Below are 6182 nucleotides of genomic sequence, written 5' to 3' on the forward strand. Positions count from 1 at the left end.
TTTGTAATAGGTGGTGGTTCGAGATATATTATAAATAGAAATCCGGAGATCTCGTATCCGATGGATTTCCTGTCATGAATTATAAAATCTATTTTTGGTTTTTATTACCAATTAAATAACGAGAAATTGGACTTCGGTCCTCAGCCGTTGTTTTTTTGTATTCAGTCCCTGGGTACTTTTTTAGTACCACATTTCCACATGAAGTGTACCACAATTTGTATGACATAGTACCACAATTTTGTGGGTAGGGAGGAAACCCAAAGAAATGTTTTGATTGAAGATTTTTCACCAACTTTCTCATTAAATAACACAAATATATATATAATATATATATATATATATAGTGCTCCATACAAAATATAAGATTTATTCTTGATATATGTGTCATGTATAAAGTATCGATATCAAATAATCGTGTATCTAATTATACGTATCTCAACATAATAATAATATTAATATTGATAGTCTTATATAAGATCAACTATTAAGATACTACTTTTAAAGTAATTTGAACCCAATCTTTTATTCCGGAGTTGGATTAATATTATATGTCATGGTTATTTCAACCAAAAAAAAAAAAGACTGGATGAATTTAATTAAAAAAATTCAATTATAATTGTTCGGTATTTTTGTTTCTGAATTTATTTGTATATTGCGTGGTAGTTGGCAGTTAGTTATTGCATTTATCATCTATTCTATTTCATTAAAGTCAAGGACATGATAAAAACCGTCAAGAACATCAAAATATTTATATCCTTTTTTACCCCTCCATTATGGAAAAATTTATCAAAATTGTTTTCTATCAAAATTGGAGTTTAATCTCTCATTATTTCTTATAATTATATTTTGATTTTCATTTCAATATGAATAAAATGAATTATAAAAAATATTATACAAGCACGCAACGCGTGCATCGGTATACTAGTATTTTTAATTCCTCTGTAGATTCTTATTAAACTTAAGCGGACAAAACTTTTATTTAATAATTACTTTTAGCTGATTACATTGTATATTAATGACTAAATTTAGTCAAATGAAATACAAATCTATGAACAATCATTAATGTAATACCACCTAGTTATTCATGTTTCTATAGTGTTCTATATCAACTAACACATTAAGAGCAGAGCATCTCGAGTTCGCCCGAGAAGATTCAACGTGGTTGCAGCAATGTGATTGCCCGTAAGACAGGCGAGCGGCAAGCTGGTCGTTTGGTGATGCACCCTCGATATAGTTGTCCGGCAGAGTCATGGGTCGCCACTGAAAGAAATGAATAAAGTTAAGGCAGATGGGTAAATAAACAAAAAGCAACTGACATTTTGACATCAAATAGGCAATGATATTTCGATTCATATAAATCTACATGGATCACAGATGGACAAGCTTCGGATCATTCGCATCACTTGATATACATTGAGATAATATATCAACCTATTATATACCCACTAATACATGGTGCAATCTAATTGAATCACACCATAATTAACTATTTACCACCACCAACACCAGCGGCCTGCCACCAACCATCACCCACGGCTGGCTGCACCGTCTGCTTACCATTGTGCTCCTGTGATCTTTTAGCAACCTCTGACAGCCTTGCGGGAGCTCCGGTAAATTTCCATGGGCTTCCGGTAAAAGCAGAGAGTTGAAGTGATCTCTAGCACATGAAACTAGGACTTATATATTATAAGATAAGATAAGGCAAGAGGGCACCTATTTATGACAGGCTTTTACAATAGAAGAAAATCCAGTCGTCCATATAACCAAGGTAGTGCCAACAGAGTAGAAAAATAGCTTTCAGGCAAAAATAATATTTGAAATGCAAAAAGATAACCTTAACTCCGACATCAAGAAGCCCATCAAGTGCGATGAATTGAGCAACGTGTGTGCCAAACCCCTCGATGGAACCCTCCTCGACTGTAATGTGGAAGTTGTGGTTCTTGCATAGCATCCTCACAAGATGTATATCAAGCGGCTTGCAGAATCTTGCATCAGCAACAGTAACGTCAATGCCAAGTTTTGCAAGAAGGGAATGAGCTCTAAGGCAATTTTGCACCATTGAACCATAACCAAGAAGAGCTATATGTTTACCCTCAACGAGTATTCTGCCTTTGCCAATCTGCTAATTGTTAACAATGAAAGAAGTAAAAGACAATAATATTTATACGTTTGTCAAACCTTTAAAGTAAGAGATTTTAATTTCATGGGATTCCCAATCATATATATTGAGTAGGCCGGGTGTCGGCACTTTCTCGTTCGTAGAACCAGTCCTATATATCATCTGATAAAGAAGAATGTATATATACGACCTGCATATTCCTTTAACAGCTAGCAAAGCCATAATTCAAAATTAGCAACTGGCTTCTAGTTTCTAATACGAATATGTTATTAATTTTATCATTTTGGATGAAGAAACATATATACAAGTCGAGGAAGTTAGAAAATGTAAAAGGAAGAAAGAACAAATTGAGAATTGAATTTCATAAATTCTCATCTACGATTTACAAGAAGATACTGGGCATAAATACACATCTGTGGCTAATCAAATCTTGACACATTCCTAACAAATTCTGTTTTGTTGTTACAACGATTACAACAGCTTCAGATCTTATCGATAGTTATTTGGGTTTAGCTTAATGGGCCAATGTATGGACTGGACTTCAATCATGGGCTTCCAATTCTTTAGTTCTCTTAACTTGGCCCCTCAAGCTGAGCAGGGGCGAGCAGACCACGGGAAGCTTGGATCTTAAACGAGCAAAGGCAGCTGTAGTTAAAGGCTTAGTGAGAATGTCCGCAGTTTGATCAAATGAGGAGACATGTCGAACACTGAGAGATTTAGCTAAAACCTTTTCCCTCACAAAATGGAGATCCAATTCAAGGTGTTTAGTGCGAGAATGAAGAACAGGATTAGCACTTAATGCGATAGTGCTCAGATTATCACACCAAAGAATAGGTTGCTGTGATGAGATAACATGTAATTCTGAAAGAAGAGAGTTAATCCATAATAATTCAGACGTAGCATTGGCCATGCTACGATACTCGGCTTCTGTACTTGAACGAGAAACAACCGTTTGTTTCTTAGAACACCAGGAGATAGGAGAATTCCCAAGAAACCAGCAAAAACCAGAAACAGATCTTCTATCGTCAGGATCACTGGCCCAATCGGCATCACAATATCCTTTTAAATTAGAGGAAGAAGAAGAATCCAAACTAATACCAAAGCCGAGAGTACCGTTGATATATCGAAGTATTCGTTTGACAGCTTTCCAGTGTGTATGGAGAGGGGCTTGCATAAATTGACAGACTTTGTTGACGCTATAAGCTATGTCTGGTCGAGTGATTGTTAAGTACTGAAGTGCCCCAACTGTGCTTCGATATAATGTGACATCTTCAAAGGCATCACCATCTCTGGAAGACAACTTAACACCCCTGGACATCGGAGTTGGTAGGGCCTTCGCATTACCCATTTTTGTTTTGGCAAGCAATTCTCGAGCATACTTCGTTTGATGAAGGAACAAAGAATTATCAGCTGGATAAAGAACTTCAATACCTAAAAAATATGAAAGATCACCAAGATCTTTAAGAGAGAATTGATTGTCCAGCTGCCGAATTAACTCCTTGATGTGGTCATGATGGCTTCCTGTAATTAATATATCGTCAACATATACAAGAACATAAATAACAGAACCAGAACCAAGTTTGATAAAAAGTGAAGCATCAGCTTTGGATGCAACAAAACCCATGGTTAATAGCGCACTCCGAAGACGATCAAACCATGCCCGAGGGGCTTGTTTCAACCCATAAATAGCTTTGTGTAATTTGCAAACCAACCGAGTATTAGAATTCTTGACTTCAAACCCTGGTGGTTGTTGCATATACACTACTTCATTGAGATGGCCATGTAGAAATGCATTGTTGACATCCACTTGTTTAATTTTCCATTGCTGAGCAGCAGCAATGCTAAGAACTGTACGTATGGTTGTGGGTTTTACAACTGGACTGAAGGTTTCATGATAATCAAGCCCCGGAGTTTGAGAATATCCTTTGGCCACAAGACGAGCCTTGTAACGAGCAATAGAGCCGTCCGGATGTGTCTTAGTTTTAAAGACCCAACGACAACCAATAAGGGGTGTATCATTAGGAACATCAACCAAAGACCATGTTTGGTTGGCTAATAAGGCACGAAACTCAGATTCCATAGCTTGACACCATTGTGGATTCATGGCAGCCTCTTGAAAGGTTAAGGGTTCTGAAATTGAAGTGCTGGCAGCAAGGAAAGCTTTGGGCTTGAAAATACCATCCTTGGCACGAGTAGTCATTGGGTGGCAGTTTACTTTGGGCAGTGCAGCAACAGCTGGAGAAAGTATGGTGGACGAGGATACGGAAGAGGAAGACATGGGCGTAGAAGCTGGAGTAGGAGAAGACACATGAGATAAATGCTCAATGGTATTTGGACAGGAAGAGGATTTGGAAGGAAAAGCAGAAGGTGATGGCGGATGAAAAATGACTGGGGATAAAGTTGACAAATAAAAAGGATATGAGGACTTATGGTGAGCAGCCGTGAGAGAGGCTTGAGATTCATTACTGAAGGGAAAGGTATGTTCATCAAACCTAACACTCCTAGATATAAAAAGACGTCCACTAGCACTTAAACATTTATACCCTTTGTGTTTGTCACTATATCCCAAGAAGGTGCAAGGAGTTGATCGAAAGTCAAGTTTATGATTGTTATATGGACGTAAACATGGAAAACAAAGACAACCAAAAGTTTTGAGAAGAGAGTAATCAGGATCATGCTTATACAAACAGGTAAGAGGAATATTACCATGTAAGCCCGCGGTGGGAAGACGATTGATTAAGTGAACAGCTGTAGAGAAGGCATCTTCCCAATATCGAAAAGGCAACGAAGCATGGGCAAGAAGAGAAAGCCCCATTTCTACAATGTGACGATGTTTGCGTTCTACCACACCATTTTGTTGAGATGTGTAAGGACATGACAATCGATGTATGATTCCATTATCTTGTAAAAAAGAGGACAGTGACCGAAACTCCCCACCCCAATCTGTTTGGAGAATTTTAATCTGTTTATTGAATTGAACTTCAACAAGTTTTTTGAATTTTAGAAGAGCATTACTGGCTTCTGATTTTAGTTTAAGGAAGTAGATCCATGTGAAGCGACTGAAGGCATCAATAAAGCTAATATAATAACGAAAACCAGTACGTGAAGTGGTACTTGCCAGTCCCCAAACATCAGAGTAGACAAGAGCAAAAGGTTCAGTAATAACAGTACTCGAATTAGGAAAAGGAAGAGAGTGATTTTTGCCAAGAGCACAAGAGGAACAGAATTTCATAATATCATTTTTAGGAACAGAAAGATTACAGCGAGACAGAACACTTTTGACAACAGCTAGGGAGGGATGTCCTAGTCGTAAATGCCATTCATCTAAGACATGAGAAGGCCCTTTAATTGAAAGTAAATGCGGATGGTGCTGAGAAGGCGGCAATCTGGAGGGCGAAGTGAGCCCAGATTTTGAGGCAGAGAGTGGTGAACCAAGATCAAATTTGTAGAGTCCTTCATGCAAGATCCCTTTGAGAAGAACTACTCGAGTTGTGAGATCCTTCACAAGACAAAACGAAGGGTGAAATTCAAAGAAAACATTATTATCTTGAGCAAACTTACTAACGCTAAGAAGGTTCTTAGTAATACAGGGAACATGAAGAATGTTTTGTAAAAGAAAAATACGATGGGAGGAGGGTGAATGAATCTTGGAGTGACCGATGTGAGATATATCCAAACCTGCACCATTACCCAAGTGAACTTTGCCAGCACCAGAGTACTCAGAACCAATGGACAGATTTTCAAACTCATTAGTCACATGGTGTGAAGCACCGGAGTCAGGGAACCACCAATCTTCATTTGCAGATTCAGAGGTGGTTGTGGTAAAGGCAGTTGCTGGATGTTGATGAGGAGAACGATTAAGTTGTTGTGGTGGTGGGAATCGAGAGCCATTAAGATTTGAGGAAGGATTGAACTTCTTCTGGATGTATTCCTTGTCAAACCTATAGTAGCAGACATTTGCTACATGACCTGGAACTCCACAAATCTGACAGATAGGTCGGCCATTGTTATGTTGCCAAGGTTTACGACCACCACGGCCAAAACGTCCCCGACCCCGACCTCT

Source organism: Primulina huaijiensis, chromosome 12, assembly GCF_012295235.1.
Source record: "Primulina huaijiensis isolate GDHJ02 chromosome 12, ASM1229523v2, whole genome shotgun sequence".
Taxonomy (NCBI): Eukaryota; Viridiplantae; Streptophyta; class Magnoliopsida; order Lamiales; family Gesneriaceae; genus Primulina; species Primulina huaijiensis.